Source organism: Rhea pennata, chromosome 3 (genome assembly GCF_028389875.1).
Source record: "Rhea pennata isolate bPtePen1 chromosome 3, bPtePen1.pri, whole genome shotgun sequence".
In the NCBI taxonomy this organism is placed as follows: domain Eukaryota; kingdom Metazoa; phylum Chordata; class Aves; order Rheiformes; family Rheidae; genus Rhea; species Rhea pennata.
In genome coordinates, this window is record NC_084665.1 from 75,372,163 (window position 1) to 75,390,334 (window position 18,172).

The 18,172-nt window shown below is 36.0% G+C and overlaps 1 protein-coding gene across 1 annotated transcript in view; it reads right to left on the reverse strand.

Moving 5' to 3' along the window:
* NT5DC1 (5'-nucleotidase domain containing 1) overlaps positions 1-18,172 on the reverse strand; it is a 156,718-nt gene that overhangs the window by 112,565 nt on the left and 25,981 nt on the right. The gene's annotated exons all lie outside the window — the stretch shown is intronic.

Below are 18,172 nucleotides of genomic sequence, written 5' to 3' on the forward strand. Positions count from 1 at the left end.
GATATATATATGGAAAAAAAATCTTAATTGTTCTTTGGTTTGTTATTGCATCCTACAGTGATACAGAATGATTTTGAAACTGGTGATGATAGCATAGCCTTCTCAACTCTAAAGTGGCTGTTGATGATGTGTTTCAGATGCTTAGATTCTACCACATCAAATTAAAACCTTATGGATTTGCATAGTTCTGTATTCCTTCCATACTAAAGCTGCACTGCGTGATACTCTAATACAGAATTCAACTTCAAAAGGAAAGAAAGAGAATCCCTGTCAAACATGCAAAAGATGTGATGACAAACTGTCTAAAGGGAGCTCCTCTGTGTGGTATGAAGTAGGAACTCTCATGAGAATCAACAGCCCTTTGTGAGGAACCAGAGCTAAATCACATCTAAATATAGGCTCAGATGCCATATCCTTAAGGGATATGTTCTCATTTAAAATTTGAGCTTTGGGCAGAAACAGAAGCTACTGGGCAAGCTTCTTTAGCGAAGCTTGCATCATGACAATCGGAATGGATTATAGTAATGATCTCGTCTGGCCTTAACTGCTGAGAATATTTAAAATTTTTGTATTGCTCAAGGGAGAATAAGCTGGAGACACACATGTCAAGACACTAGAGATGTAACTGGAAACCTAGGAATGATTTTTCCCCAAGCAAGAAGGCCCTTCAGACCCACTGTGTTTAAATCCAGTTGAAGAAAACAAGTGACTGAGCAACTGCAAGAAGAAACTTGAAATGAGTGGCATATTGTAAAACATTTGTAGTTTTTCCATTCTGGAGGAAGTCCTGTCCATTCAAGGATATAAACAGAAGAAAAATACCCGAATTTCAAAGATGCCTGATTGAGCAGAGAGCATTCTTGGGCTGTCATCACAGCAGAACCATTTAATCGCAAGCCTGAGTCCCTCTGCAACTTCTTGGAGCTAAGAGCCAAAGAGCAGGTTTTCCTTTCTGTGTATATACAGGAAAAAAGAGTGAGAAATGTAAAACTTGATTTTTATCCAGTATGGCCTGTGTTCAAACTCAGATGACCTTCAGTTCTGCTGAATGGGCAAGATACTACTTAAGACCAGCCAGACTGAAAATTCTGTTCTCAGACAGCATGAGAGGAAATTATGGTAATAAATGGAACTAGAAATCATATTTTTTTCACTTAAATTAGATAATGAGTCTGTCTGAATCCCAGGATTGTTGTTTTTTGTTTTAGGTTGCATTTTTATAGGTACACTTTAGAAAGTGAGCCAATAGACAGCCCAAGTCTTCTGTGGTCTAATGCTAAAATATTGACTTTTGTGTATAGTATTTCAGAAGGGATGTTTAGATGGACTAGAATAGGACCTAACCTACATGCTAGTTAAATTATTCTATTTAAAGTTATAGCAACCCCATGTCAACAGGGTCAGACAATTTGCGGTAATAATGTTTTACATCAGGGCCGTTCCTTGCTATCAAAAGATAGAGGCTAGCCAATTTCAAAAAACTTTCCCTGATTAGGCCTGAAAGGACTCTCACTATACTCAGGCAGTTCAGCTCCTGCTTAATAATACATGAGAATCAAGAGCTGATACAAAGAGCAGCAACAAATTCTTTCATCCACTCCATGCTCAATGGCACAGACAGAACATAGTATAAAGGAACAACAAATACATGGAGAAGTAGACAGCAAAACTAGACATGTGGAAGAGGGAAAGAAATGTATAGAAAGAATCAATGGAAAAGACAGACACATTCATTTCTAAAATTTATTGCTTACATGTTTTTTTGCAAGAAATGTGTAGCGTTCACTTCTCGAATTAAATGATAACTTTCCTCTCCATCTACACCCACTTCCACCAGCCGATAAAGTCTTCAGGAAAAGAAACCTTGCAGCTCTAAAGAGACTGAAACCACATTTTTGAAATTCGGTTGGAAATATGATACCCTGAAAAGAAAATGTTTTCTTTTTGGTTTTCTTACAGTTTGCCATTTTGCGCTTTGAAAATTTTGGAAAACTACATTCAAAAAATGACAGGAACACAGTAGAGGAATAGCAAAGGAAAGGTATTCTTAAAATGCATTCTTTACTGATATTAGTTGTGTTCCACTAAGAAAAAAACAGCAGAGCAAAACAAAACAACCAAACAAACCCCTTTATTACTGTAAAGTATATTAGAGTCTTCTGTTGTTACAATGTGTCCCTTCATGCCCTCAAAACCAACAGATGAAGAATCAGCATGGATCGTAGATGTAATAGCACATAACTTCAAATGCTTGCTAAATGATACTTCTGTATAACAGAATGGTCCTGAAATAAGGTGTTGCCCTTCACAGCAAGATAAAGTCTAAAATACAAATGAGAGGTTACACAAGTATTTTCTGACTCCCTGTGCCTTTAATGCTTTTCAGCATAGTGATTCAGCTTCAGTAAAAATGGTGAATAGTTGCCTTCAGTCTGGTTAGATATACAGAATGGGAATTAGGTAAATGTCCTGGGAAAGAAGAGATGTACTTTAAGAATTTAGAAATGGCCAGGATGAGTTAGAATAAAGTATCTGTCTATTCTACTATTCTGTCTCCAACAATAGTCATACAGAGATGCTTAGGGAAGAGTCAGACAGCGAAGGAATATAATATTTTTAAGTCCGAAGAAAAATATTAAGGTTGCATCTTCAACTGCCTAAATATAAACTAATACAAATGGGGTCATCAGTATATGATTTCAAACTCATCCTCCTCTAGCAATGAAGATACATAAGACTGCCTTTTATGAAAGTTTGAGAAATCACGGACAACATCCCTCCATCATTTAGTCTTTTGGATGCTGTTCTGCCTATATGGAGGGGATCCCACCCAGTGTCACTGGGTGCTAAGGGCCAGATGAAAAAGGAAATGCAGGCATTACAGAGCATTCAGCACCTAAGTACACTAAACGATGGACAATTTGAGACACTTAATGATGGATTTATGATTGCCAATATACTCAGTGCCAGAATGCCTCAGTCAGCCAGCTGGAGTGAGGAATGCATCTAATTGATCTGACGACTGCAATTAGTTGCCTCTATAAAACTGTCATCCAGAGCCTGAAACTACTTCCTATGCTGAGGATTGAGGCTACTTTGAGTGTAGCCTTAGATGGCTCACTACCTTAGCTGAGGAATTTTTTTGGATATTTCAAGCACCTATTAAGTCAAAATGTATGAAGCTTAACAAGGCACTCAGTACTGTTTTAAGGGTAAAATATTCCTCATTTGAGATGGAGATTTCTTTGCAATACCACATTTAGTACAAACTTTTTCTGTGTTATATCTTCCAGTAAGAACTATTTTAACATTTTGGTTTTGGCATCATGTGGTAGGAACTCTTGTGCTTAGAGAAGTCTATTAAATTAGGATAATGCAGTGAGTTTATTTTAATGAGGATTATGGGGCTATGTCCTCTTTTCTTGCCTTATCATAACCTGACCCATTAACTGCTAGACTACGTTTTACATTTATTTCTCTTCTAGCCTATCTTTTATTACTGACCAGCTGCTATTCCTGTTCTTTCAGTGACTCACATTCTGTTGCCCTCTGTTAGGCCCCTTGACACTGGCTCCTTCATGCCTGGCTCCTTCATGCCTGGGAACTGGAAGCAAAACACATCAGTATTTCCTATATTATGTGTGCTATACGACAGTTCAGGACTTCCCAGATGAAAATCACACACAGTAAGTCTGAGATTCCCCAGGAGAGGATCTATATTTTACTAACAAAATGATTACATAGCTTTCACATAAAATAAAAACATCCCAAAATATTCAGGTTTATGGCACATGAACACTGACTCCACACTACCCACACAACAAGTCCCAAGGTTTTTGAGAAGTTTGAATCTGGGGGCTATGTCTAAGCAAATTAGACACGATCTGGATCAAGCACTGATACAGGGTTGTCCATATTATTTACCAGTTTACTTACTGGTATTGAAACAGCTGTATATAAGCTGTTGGCATCTAGCGTTCCCAGAGTGAGAGCACTAAGAAAAGCTAGAGGTCTATATAAACATGAAAATACTTCTTATCTGCCCAATCATGATATCCAGGAAGAAAGAAGGGCAAGGGGAAGGAAGATATGTCATAGTTACATTCTGATCACTTTGGGGGTTGAAGCCATAATGTGATCACTTATGCAGATCCTTAAAAATTTGATCTTGCCTCTGTACTTAAATGTTCTAATGATCAACCATTTTCCCCCAAAAATCTGGCTAACAATTTTTTTTTAATGCCCTGAAAGAGGTGTTGATATCCCTTACTGTATTTACTGAAATATATATAGCAGATTAATAATCCAATCACCTTCAAAATACAAAAAATTTAGAAAGCAATTTTAATTCCTAATACAATGTGAACTAAAATACAGAGTAAAAACATATCCTACTAGTCTGGAGTAAAAAATGCCAAATCTTTGGAAAGCTGAATTTTAAAAACAGATCGTACCAGCTTTGTCACTGTTTTTCATACTTCAAAGGGGAAAATTACTGTTATTTTTTCAGAAAGTGCCAGGAGACAGAAGCATTGCAATACTGGCCTATAAGAAGTTCTCCAGATGCAAACCTCACAAATAACTGGGATGGAAAAGAAGAGAAATCACACTGGGAAGAGATGGCAAGCCTGAAGCTGGTGTATTTGCAAACTTAAAATTTCTCAAAGCACTAGTTCCTTGCTCCTGGGAACTGTTTGGCAAGAGGTTTTCAGAAGGCAAATATTAGTAAGGAGAGAGTAAGCAGAGATGGTAAATGTTCAAGCTTTAAATTATGGAATTAAAAAGGCCACATATGAAAGATGTGAACTCTTTACTTTTTTCTTCATATTAATTAATAGCAATTAATACAAAGCAGGTCCAATAGCAGTTTTTGTAGATTAAACAGCCTGTCTTTAATTAAAAAAAAAAAATAGAGACTGAAAGTAGTTTTCCTCGAAAGAAAAAAAAGGTGCCCTGTTTAAAGACAGATACGATATGCAGTATGCATCCCATAAGAATGGGTGTGCTTAAAACTGTAAAAATACCGAGAAAGTACTTTAACCATTCAAATAAATACCTGACATTATAACACAGTTTGCATCACCTATAATGAGAAATGTGGGGCTTCCTTATGATCTGTTTTGAGGTAATTAGAATTTTGCCAAATTTTCACCATTCCGATGCAATTTCCAATACCTCAGACTTAGACTTTTTTGGAAAGGTTCCTTTAAAATGGTTTTTCCTTTTTGAATAAAAATATTAGGAAAATACTCTCTATCCTAGTCTGTACACTCATTTTGTAAAGCAGCTGTAGGACCTTCATTCTTTCAACAGATTTGGAATTTGACACGTATTATTGTAGTATAGGAAATATCCCTGTTGCCACCGCTATGAAATTCTACACAATTATTACAAAGTTAGGATTACACGTGCACAGTAGAGACTTTGGCAGTTAAAAGCTCCAGAAAGTCTATCTGTAACACATTCAGTCCCCGAGACTTCAAACCTACTCAGACTCTTAATGCACCATTCCCCAAAAGAAAGACTGCTTCCTTGGGAAGAGGCACTAGCAGAGTGTAACGTTATCTGCTTTATCCTCCAAGTACAGGAATGGGAACTTAAGGGATGCTTCGTATGCAGCTTTCAGACACAATGGTAGAGCCGTTGACAGAAATGTAGAAGTGGACGAAAGTGCTGTGCTGAAGGGTTACAAGGAGTGCATAAAGTTTGGCTGAGTCACAAGCTTGACTGCCGAAACTCTGTGTTAAGTGCTATCCTTTTAAACTCATTTTCTGTTAAATGAGTATTTGGGCCATGTAAGTATTCAAAATATATGCACATAGACATTAAAAGCAAAAGGCACATGTACATCTAAACATCCTGACGTGTCCTATTGGTCATGCAGATACGGAATGAATGTCTCCAAGGGCAGCATATTAAGAACTCGGGAGAGAGACTTCATCAACTTGTGCTTCTTCAGCAGCTTTGTACAGTCCAAAGTAGTCTTCCATCACAACAGATGATAGTGATTGTTGCACTATCTTACCAGAGATGTAGAGTTTAAAAAGATTAAGTTGTTAACTTGCTCCTTACCATTTCCCGTTCTTGAAGCTGTTGAAGTCAACCAAAATAGATTTTCAGAACTTTTTTCTCTCTGACCTTTTTTGACTTTTCATTCCCCCCAAACCAAGATCTTGAGTTCCCATTGAGCTCTGTGTCAAATTCATAGATAATATCATTGCCACAACCTTTAACCAAATTCTCTAGAAACTACAGCTTACATTCTTAGAGACGATGAATCTTTACAGTGTTGATCTTCCTTTCCACTTCTAAAAAAATGATCCAGTATAAATATAAAAATTCCAAAGCAATTCTAGAAAGAATATGCTAGAAACATGTCCATCAACCCCATTAAGCTTGTAAAATAGATGTTCCTTTGCCTATGCAATTACTAAGTTTTTCTTCAGTTAGCATTTTTGGTTCCCAGAAATTGGAAAAGATATCATAACTATCCTATACTATTATTAAATAGTTCTTTAGGTCATCTTGAAATTATTTCACATATCAAAGAAATTCAGCTCCTGCTCCTGCCAGCCTGCTAGCTCTCAATTTTCTAGCAATTGACACTAACTGTATGCCTGGCCTAAATATAATATCCCTTAAAGCACTGGCAAAGTACTGGTATAAAAACAAATGAAAAAACTTTTCTAAATGCCATTAGTATCTTCAGAGATGAAGTACTGCATGAAGGTCTTGAAGAAATCTGCCAGAAACTTAGCAGGATTCACATAAACATCCTGCGGTCATCAGCACAGCCCTAGATGGAATCCAGCTCTGAAATGCAGTACAGTTTATGCACACAGGACATACCAGAAAAGTTCTGGATTTAGACAGGTATAAAAATGAACCAGGAGAAAAACATGCTACTAATGTTAATTTTACTTTTACTTGCTAATACTTGGGTAAGCAAACACATCCGACCATACATTATAGAGGGGGTCTATTTTCTGAAACAATAACCTCTCTCTGAATGACCTAACGTGCATTCTTGGTGACCTAATATTTTAAGGCATGAACTGACAAACAGTATAATGTTTAGGTTCTGAAGAAAGGAGGGTGTTTAAAGATACTCAGCTTTATACAAAAATATTTCAACCTAGTAAATAAAAAGGTTTCAATCTTAAAACCAAACACCAAATCTCATTCCTGTAACTTCTACTGAACTTGCAGTTGGAAATGTACCTTCTGCACATAAGGAGCCTTTTTGATTTTACTGCATTCAAATCCAGAACTTAAGTTCATTTTTCAATTATCCAACGAAATTGAAAGGAAAGTACTACAAAGCAAAAATATACAAGCATACTCTACTTTGCATATTTACCTTTTAAAAAAGCTAACATACAGAATCAGATTGTAAATATAAAGGTAGAATTCTGCTTTGCTTCTAATGCAGAACTGGATAACCAAAGAAGATGCTCCAAGTAATGCCGAGCTGACTCTACTAGATATAATCGTAAATAATGTGATGAAACTAGCATAAATGAAAGGTATCAAGCTTGATGTAGAGACAATTTCAAGTTACAACATAAATTTTAGTCCCCCAGATCCCAGATGCATTCCTCTTCATTTCTTCAATCCTTCAATTATTGAAAAATAATTTACAGAAACGTGTCACACTCTCTTAGAACTCTCAGGATTCATATACATCTTCCCTTATTTACTACATGTTTATAGTCCCTCCTGCCATCCTATGCTATTTCTTCCTCTTAAGACATGCAGTGATATAAGCTTGCAAACTGGAATATACAATCTGTAGGTGGTCAAATCCTTTCACTGTTTGAATAATCTGGAATACATGCTAAGGAAGACACTCATTTAATTCAACCTTCTGTCTGAGGTAAATTTGTAAAGAACTCCAAGATATTTGGAATCAGCTCCACTAAAAGAGGTATTCCCAGAGCACTATCTGAGATTTACTTACTCTTCATTATAGATCTTGATCAACTGTCACTTCCCTATGTTTCAGTGCTATAGCTGCAATAATTGTTATATTACCCAGTTAGTACATTAAAAAAAACATTTTTAGCTCTAAGTAGGAGTACAGAACTGATTCTATTCTATTTGGACAACAGGCTTCCTTTTCCAAGATATTTTAAATTTGACTTTCAAGAGCTGCAAAGAGCTAAATCCATTTACTAGCAGAAAGAACAAAATGAGATGAAAGCATAGTAGCATTGCCTCAATTATAAGAGTATAATCTATGGTAAAATGAGTACACCTATGAATATCGCTAAATTACAATCACAGCATAAACAATTTCAGACTAGCTGTAGATACAGATTGCTCACAAGAATTTGTTCCGCAGTAGCTTGGAGCACAGTGCAGGCTGACCACAAAAGCATTTACCCTGCCTTTAGTTTTGTAGCAGCCTAGAGCTCCATACAGGCTGCAACTAGACATCTAAGTAGATTAAAGCTAGTTCAGCGTCTCAACACTAAGGTCTAACAGCCTGCACACAGACAAAAAGGCCGGGATTCAGGCAGCCTAGATTAAGACAACTATATTTCAGGTGATTTAATTTCCAACTCAGCTGCAACCAAACAGCATTTGTTTCTCTCGAATATCTGCGTAGTATAGATTTACACGTACCTAGCACGTTGAACTACTTACAACTCTTTCCCATTTAACGACAGTTTGATCAGGAAACAGCTACAATGATGATTAGGTAAAAACAAAGTACACTGCAACTGCTGATGCTCTTTCCCCTTCTTAAATATTTTATTATATATATATATTTTTCTCTCTATATATAAAATATATATATATATATATATATATACACACATATATAGTTATACACTTATTCCTTAAGAGAGATGAGGCATGAGATATAACAGACTTCAGACTCCACAATCTGGACTATATGTAACAAGGATAAATGATTCCTTCCCTTCCCCTTTGTTCCATTTCCTATCCTATATGACCCTGTTTCTCATGACATTTCAAGGTCCTAATTCATTATGCTGGTTATCATTGGTCAGTGGAAGACTTCTTCCACTTCTTCACATCAGATTATCTTCCTTGAACTCTGGTGTCAATCTTCTGTAGTAGCATACGGCACTGGCAACAGCTGCTGATAGCAGAGCAGCCTCCTCCTTGCTTATGGAGCGTGAGCTGTTTAACAAAAGGAGGCACAGAAATATTACTTTCATCTATAAACCTGGCTAAGCTACAACAAGGAGAAATTGTCTCAAGAATAAAAACTGAATATTTGTTGCAGACCACACAGAAGAAAATGGCTCATTGGTTAATGAATCTATGTTGGGACCTGAGATCTGTGGATTCAGTTCCCTGTCTCTCAACCTCTATGATCTTCACTAGGTCTTAAACACATTCAGACTACAGCACTTGAATATAAATTGAAGCAGCCTGTAATATCCCATAGATCTATTCCTAAGCTGTGACAATCCAGGAGTGCCACACTCAAAATCTCAAAGTACTTCACTTCTGCTAGTGAGGCTACCTACTTCTATCTCTGTATGCAGAAGAAAAACATCACCCTCGAGCTCTCACCCATTAACTCCACAGAGATCCTTGCTCACATTCCACCATCAGTGGGAAGAGATGATTTCCCAAATCACCTCCAGCAGGAGTCCAATTTTTATTTTTTTTCCACCTATATCAGTAAGTATCACTGTTTGGAGCAAGGTGGCAGTTTGGTGAGATTGTGTATCACTAGTTTAGGAGTCCACACCCTTCCCTGGTATCTAGACCATTTTATCTATCACTAGTGTGGGAAATACTTACCTGTTCCACATTAAAAAAGGGAAAATATATACATATCTTTCAATCCTCAAATCTTTCAATGCCAAGGCCTTTTGGTTAAAGTACTTTAAAAAACTCATCTTTCAAATTCATGCTATTTTTCACCTATGAAATGCAAGAGACATTGAAGCTTGCACACTAGAGTCAGGTGAAGTGTTATGTTTTACCTGCAACATTTCATAGCCTTTATGCATGTTGTATAATAATAAAAGTAGCCACTTCACTAGCACTTTTCCTTATTACAAGTGGGTAATTCTGACTCTCTCCTTTATTACAATATAATGTCTGTAAGACTCCAGTCTCAGCTGAGTGAAATTAAAAATACTATATACTAAAATAATCATAATGAACAATCAGGCTCCACTCAAACATACTTTGCACAAGAGTATACAAAGTTTGTGTGCAACCACCAACTGAACTTTCCTACATTTCCATTTAAATAAATGATGAGGAAACAGTAATATTTAACATAACTAACATTGTTAAAAAAAAAACAACGTATTTTTAAAGTGAAGTCAGGCAACTTTTATTTATTCTGGCCATAAAAGTCTGGATTTTTTCTACCTTTGGCACCTGTTTTTAAACATGAAGGTTTAAAAACAACTCTGTGCCAATTGTCCAAACCACAGCAGGTAGTAAGGTCAATGAATAGGACTATTGAGCAGACTGTCTACTTGCTCCAGCAGGTAGGCATGAAAAAGCAGCTCAGATACACCTATTTTTTGCCAACTACTTGGAAGACTCCCCTAATTATGGGATACCTGAGGAACTTGTTTGAACTTTTTCACCTTGGGGAAGGCAGGGGTGGTTTTCACCCCTCCTTTAGCTTGGGCTCTTCTTTATTCACTGTGGTCCAGGGGAGTCTGAGAGAAACCTCAAGTGTAGCAGGTACAGAAACAGAACAAGATAGTAAACACTCTGGAAAAAATCGGAAAAAAACAGAGTATGAAACAAATAAAACATAAGAATTTGACCCTCCCCCTTCTACCAAGGAAAATATGCGACTTTTTCGAATTTTTATGTTTTTATGTGAATGCTGTTTTTGCTCTTATGATCAGGTTTGGTGACAGTGGGATAAAAAATTAAACTGGAAGATTAAGAACTTTAGAAAATTAATAAAATATAAAGAACATTTAGGGTAATTCTTCGAGAGCAGTTACATATTTCAGGAGTTTAAAATCATTTGACACACCCTGTGAAATCATCCAGACTTATGGAAAACAAAATACCTTCCTCCAATAGTCCCAGGAAAGTTTGATTCCATTTTAGTCAAAGTCAAATTCTTACTAATTCAGTTTACAGAAAAATTTCATAAACTGTTGTACTGATATAGCTGAGAGTATAGTCAATTGCAAGGAGAAGGTTGAAAATGAATCACAGAATCACAGAATCAGTAAGGTTGGAAGGGACCTCTGGAGATCATCTAGTCCAATCTCCCTGCTTGGCAGGGAAAAAACTGGCCCATACAGGGATTGAACATACAACCTTGGCATTATTAGCACCATGCTCTAACCAACTGAGCTAAACCTAACCCCCAAATGAGCATTTCTGGGCAGAAACAACTGGAAACCTCTTTACCTGGCCATGTTTAAGCAACTTCCAAAATAGTATCTAAAACCTCCTAATCAGAAGCTAAATACAAATTTTGAGATTTGCTTCAGTGATACAGAACTCTGGCCTTTTGGAAAATTTGATCATTTCCCAAGTTGTAAACAAGGACTGGATTGTCCTTTCTGCTGTTCCCCTCTATCAGAAAGATGTAAACCTTGCCAGTACCTGCATGATTTCACTTTAAAACAGACTCTATTGAAAAGCAAGAACTTTACATTTATATTTAAACATTTATAGTATTTATATTATATTATATTATTGGGAAAAAGGATGAGTATTAATAACTATGAAAACACAGCTGATGCTCTACACAAACAGCTTGTTGTTTTCAGTTATCTTGAAAAGTAATTGGTTTTTATCTAAAGCTGGATCTGATGAGTTTTAAATTAACACATTAATTTGATCAGCATTTCTCTCTGTTACTTTTAAAAGCAGAGGAGAATGAAATAGAAACTACAGTCAGGTCAGCAGCATACCTAAGGTACTGGAAAACATCTTTATTAGTATCAGTACTTCTATTTGCTTTATTTTATCTTAGTATGATAAATTCTGTGAGATAAAGGGAATATTATCTTATTTGTACAATTTGTAAAATGGGGCCACAAACAATGCATGTTGTTAAAAAAGCATTCACTAATAATACTGTCTGAATCTGAGGGTGGTAATATCAGAAGTCCAGGCTAGTCTCAGAGCCTTTTTTATAGATACGTGAAACACATCATTTCCTGATGTTTCAGCGCCATTATTAAGTGCCTCTGCAAGTTAGCTTGAGCAAAATACAACTGTAAATATTTAACTGGGAGTCATCTATTTAAACATACTGCTATACTAAATACAGCTGTTGTGATCAAGCCACCTGAACTAAACAGAACAAACTGGTCACTAGGGAGTTTCACAGTGCCAGAATAAATACAGGCCATCTTTTCATAACTACTTGAGAGTAGGAGATTTATTCAACCACAATTACAAGCGGTAGAAGCATAAGGGCTTTGTATCTATAAAAAGATTAACACAGAAAGGTAAAGGTAAAGCACAATTTCTTTTGTTTTGTTTGTTTTAAGAAGGAATTGTATCTCTAAGTCTGAATATGGATGGGACAACACTGCTCTGCAGATTACTGTGACCGAGCATCTACTAATTATGAAAGAAGGCATGTATTCTAAAACTGAAATCATATTTATTTTGCAGTTAGCAAGGTAAACAATTGCTTAGCCAAGGTGGTTTCTAGCCCTTTGCCCTGGTGGTTTCAAGTGGCTAGTGTTAGAACATATAATATCCTTCATGCAAATAAAAAGTAGCTGTAATAATAATAATAATGATAATAATAATAATAATAATAATCTTCAAGGATTTTCCTCCTTCCTATTTCTTTGAGTGTATTTGACAGTGAACAGTAAGAAACTGAAAAAAACTTCTATGTTAGATTTCCCTATTAAAAAGGTACAATGGAACAATTTGTTCTTCTACATTTACATTTACAGCTTACCTCGCCATTATCAGAGTCATGTACAAACACTGTTCAGCATTTTGTGACGGAGAGAGGACAATTTTACTTCATGGAGCTGAGATGATTTAACAGTATCTGGAGTGCCCTAAAGCACACCACAAACTAAGAAATTCCATTTCTCCTTTAATTTCACATCAGGCTTTCAACTTCCTCTCACAAATTCCTGACAGCCTCTCCTAAAGGACTCAACATTTTTAAGAATTTCTTCACCAGTGGTGATGCTACAACCGGTTAGGGTCCATTTCAAAATAGTAGCTACTACAAGTTTTAGGTGTAAGTACTTTTATAAAGGAACACTTATTCACAGGCTAGGGTGGAGTCCTTGAAGTTTACTTCAGGTGGATAACAAAACTGTAACTGAATTACAACACTGGAAAGCACTAGCTGTAAATACAGAGCAAAATATTTGCATTTTCTTAGCAGCTGTGAGATTTTATGTCATTAATAAAAAGCTACCTTGAATTTTTTAGACTCTTTTTGAAAAGGAAAAACAGGAAAAATCTCCCACCAGCACATTTTTGCCCCTTTCTTCAAAGCTGAGATTATACCAACAAAAGGAATACAAAAATAACCAACAGATTCCTTGGGTACTAAAATATAATCACAAACTATACAAATGCTTACTTCAGGATTAGGACTAAAAGCTAAATATTAAAAAAAGACAAATTCAGAGTTAAGGCTGTGAATTATTACTTTCAAAAATCTCATGGTTCTTTGGATCAAATGCTTTAAGTCAAAACAGTAATTCTAAGCACCTTCACATCGAAATTCTAGATTCTAGTATCAGAAACACATTTAGCCAGTTCCCCCCTACTGCAGGGACCCATCCCAGACTTTGTCTGGCACATTAAACCAAGAGTTTCACTTTTGGGGAGTGATGAGGAGGCAGTAGTTAATTCTTTTATTACAGTTTATGTTTTATAATCTCTGGTGCAAGGGTGGATGTAGCATATATGCCTCTTTTACATAGCTACCAATAGCAGTCAGGAAGAATTCTTGATAACCTTGAATGGTGAAACTCAGTTTCCATTTCCTAAAGCACAGTGATTTAGAAAGCATGTACATTTAATAATGAACAAACAACATTCAATAAGCAAACACAATGAAACAGCAGACACTGCTGCAAATGCCGTTAAAGAATCTGTGATTTCAGTATCTACTTCATATGATCCAGAGAAATTCTGTTTTAAGTTGTAGTAAGCTTAGGCCTCAAATTATTAAATTGCTATTTAAAAGAAATACTACTGAGGCTATTTTTACACAGCATGAGGAAACTCTTGATAACTGAAAGCAAGTTCTGGAATAGTGCAACAGAGCATCCTATCACACCATTATCCTTGATTATTACTTGTGGGACAGGGCAAGGAGGGAGTGAAGACACCTATGTTTGAAAGCAAAGACAAATTTCTAAATACAGTGCTACAAAACAAAAGTATCTGAGTGTTTATACTTTGAAAACAGGTATGCAAATAACCTTTCTTTTTTTAAAATGTGCTGTTACTGTAAAGAGGCATACACAAGCAAGCCTATTGTACATATATTTGCACGTGCAAATATATTTGGGAGCCTACCCTTCATATGTGTGCTTAGAGCTAAATGGGTGTAGTGCTCTTCCAAAAGAAAATGTCCATAGCAACAAGGAAAACACATGAAATATGCAAACTCTAATTCCAACCCAATTTCCCATAACCACAAAAAACAAAACCTCAGGCCAAAGAAGCAGCATAAGATAGCACAATAGGGTGGAGCTCAAGTTAAACTCAAGGTTAACAGCTTTTTTCTGTATATACCTTTTAACCCCACAATCCTCCCTATTTACACACAGGTACATAGAGATTATTCACCTTTCTGCCCATAAGGAGACAAGGTCGGAAGTGAGGCTGCTGGACAAATAAAAGTGCACATTATTGGTGCTTTTGTAGCATAAGTGTGTCTGCTTTGGAGGTATTTATGAATTAGGCTAGAAATTATCATGAAACTATGTGTGCATAGAACTGTCGTCTTATGTTCCTTTCTTAGCTAAATATTGTCAAATTAGCAACAACCACACTTCCCACTAAGGGCCATATATTTAAATATTTCTAAATTAAAAGCTATTTTTAGTTTTATGTGAGCCAAAAAAGGGGCGTTGAAGTTGATTTTATTCAAAGAGGAAATAAATTCTATGTCCATACATTCATTGCTTCTGCCAAAAGTGGATGACTGGCTTCTCATTTAAATTTATCAAGACTGACTTTTAAATGAAGCAGCTCGAAATGTTACCCAGACTTCTGGACAAAGCTTCCTTCTTCAAAAGACTAAAAGGAATTGAATGTACATACAAGGAATAGAAATGTCATCTCAGACATGCAAATATTCTCTGAAAACAACTAACTAGATTGTACTGGCTAGACTGCACAAGCTTAATGGGGTTGCAGGCTTAAGTTAGAAGATCTCTGCAGAGGAAAGGATTTATTTACAAAAATGGAACATAATGCTGTTAGAGGATGGCTAGGAAGAAGAATAAAAGAAAGGAACTGTTTGACAATGCATTAAATAATTTATTGCAGCAGTCATTTTTTAAATCACATTAATATAGCTCTCTAGCAAGCCATGTATTAGCACAATTGTAAGCAGAATAGACTTGATGGTCCATTGGTCTCTTTTAGTTCGGTAACTTGTGTTCTAGGATATTTACCATAATATATAAAAGCTCCAAAAAAAGTTGTCACTTGAAGAGTGTGGAATTAAACAAAGACACAAAGCAGTGAAATTCAGCCCATGTTAACCTGTCATCCCATGGAATAGCTGCACAGTTCAGGGCCATCAGCTCAGTCTTTTGGTTGAAAAGGGAACAGGTGTCCCTTATGTACCTATCATGCATGAGAACCCACGGTAACAAAGGTTATTTATTAGTATTCCTATGTTATAAAATGCTAGTATCCTGGCTTAATCACAACTTTTCTACAATTCGTATTAAGATATGGAATAAATTAGCTTGAAAAATAAATACAACCTTACATGCTTACCTCATCAAGACAGTAAGTTGTAGCACACGCTCAGCTCCTTTTAGTAACACTAGATATATCATTTTATCTTTTTTCCCCCACTAATCTTTGATGCAGGGGGAATAAGTAGTTTCAAACATATTCAAAAATCTAATAAGATTTAATACCATAAAACAATGAAACCCCTCTCCAAAAGGCTAAAATTGGCAAATGAGTTTTAACCAATAGATAATTTATATACATTTAGTTTTGCTGAGAATGTCTGATAAAAGCAAGATATGCACTATATATTTTATTGTAAGATTTCATCCCAAATGAGAGAAGTTTGTTTCTCCTCTGTCATTTTTCTTTAATGAATTTTCAGAGCAAAAAAAACAATTCAGGGATTGAAAATTATTGCCTATTTAGTATTGAACATCAATAAAAATGATGAAGAAACACTGTAAGACTCTGTCATTTATTCAGAGAAGAAGTCACAATGTATGGATACAATCTATTAAACAAATCAGTTTAAAAAACATTCGTAACGCCTAAAACCAATCTATAATCTGAAGGAAAAAAAAAAAGAGGTTTAATAAGCAATAAGCTGTGATCAAGTTTGATCCAGCAAGAGCAGTAGTTTAAATTTACTAACTGAAACTAATTAATAGGAACAACATGCAACTAATAAGAATACAGCAATAGCAACATTTGGTTGAACATTGTCTACCCCCCAAAAAAGTTATTGAATGCAGAAAAGCTCAAAAAAACCCTTAAACCCAAACATTAGCATGTGTAACACTTCCATATTTTATTCTTTAAATAGTACAGACTTCAATACATTTGTTACAACTAAATAAAAAAAATAGTTCTCATTATGTAATGAAAGCTTACATTTTAAAAAATCATAATACAGTAGCCTTACATGCAGAATACATCAAATAGGTGGTACTATACTTCCAGCATCAACATGGTAGAATTTTATAAATATAATCTGAAGACAACAGCCTACTTAAACAGTAACAGGTTAAAAGTAATCTTCAAGTATGCACACAACTTGCTAATCAATATCTTAACTAACAGTAAGCCCTCTATTCTCATCCCAGTGAAGTGAACAATTATTCAGATATGTAGTCTCTGTAGACTTTAGTGCAGTTACTCACCAAAGACCAAAGTATGTATTTCTTTCCTTAAAACATATAAAGAGAAATCCAAATGAAGCACTTAGAATTATCAGCCTTCCTTACACGATCATGATTTTTTCCAACGTTACCTTTCTCAGTTCTAAAAACAGGGGGGATGTAAAAATTTAAGAAAATACAAATTAAGAGCAACACAATTTCACCAAGGACACAAGAAATCCAAAGGGGGGGGGGGGAAACAGGATCTAGAATGCCTGCCCAAAATAGCTTCACCCACCCCCAAAAAACACATACACACACAGATAATTACTGCTTACTGATTTTGGGGGAGGAGCTTATGCCCAGCAGTCACCCAAAATCATATAAATACTCAGGGGTGACACTTGAAATCATCAGCTTCTGCTCACTCACCTGTGGCAGAAGAACTCCTCAACAGAGGAAGATTCACTGCTCTCCTACTCTGCATTGGAACTCCACGACAGCCTGGTATGCTATAATTTCATTTCATTTCATTTGTTTTTGAAGCTAACTTCTCCAGGATAGATGTTTTCCAGTTTAGAGGGAGGAGGCTGATATTCATGGGCCTGTGACAGCATCCTTACTGCCACTGGGGCTATTTGAGAGGCTACAGGAAAAATCTTGGTTTCCAGCAAGGCTATGTGAGATTCTTGCCATTGATGCTGAAGGAGACAGGACTTTATGCTAACATGCTGTAGGTGACTCTGCTGAGCAGGGAGGTTGGGCTAGATGATCTCCAGAGGTCCCTTACAATCCCTTACTGATTCTATGATTCTATGATTTGCTACAGCACTAGACAGAGGCAGTAAGATCATGGTAGAGTATGTATTTCTGTGGAAAACTTACCTTCATTCCAGGAGTAAGGCTGAACTTAGTTTTAGGGCTCTAGTATAACTAGCAAAATAGTCACTGTTTCTGAAGATAGTGATTTTAATTGGCATCTATTTAAAATTGTTTCTCTTCCTAATAAGAAATAACTGGAAGAATAACAGAGACACTTGCCTCCAGTGTATCTATAGTGCTCACTAGTATCCAAAATCCTTAGTTAGCAACACTGACTCACTTTCTCTTAAAGCATTTTTCACAGCTAAGTGAAAACCAGAGGAATTGATCACAAAATAACA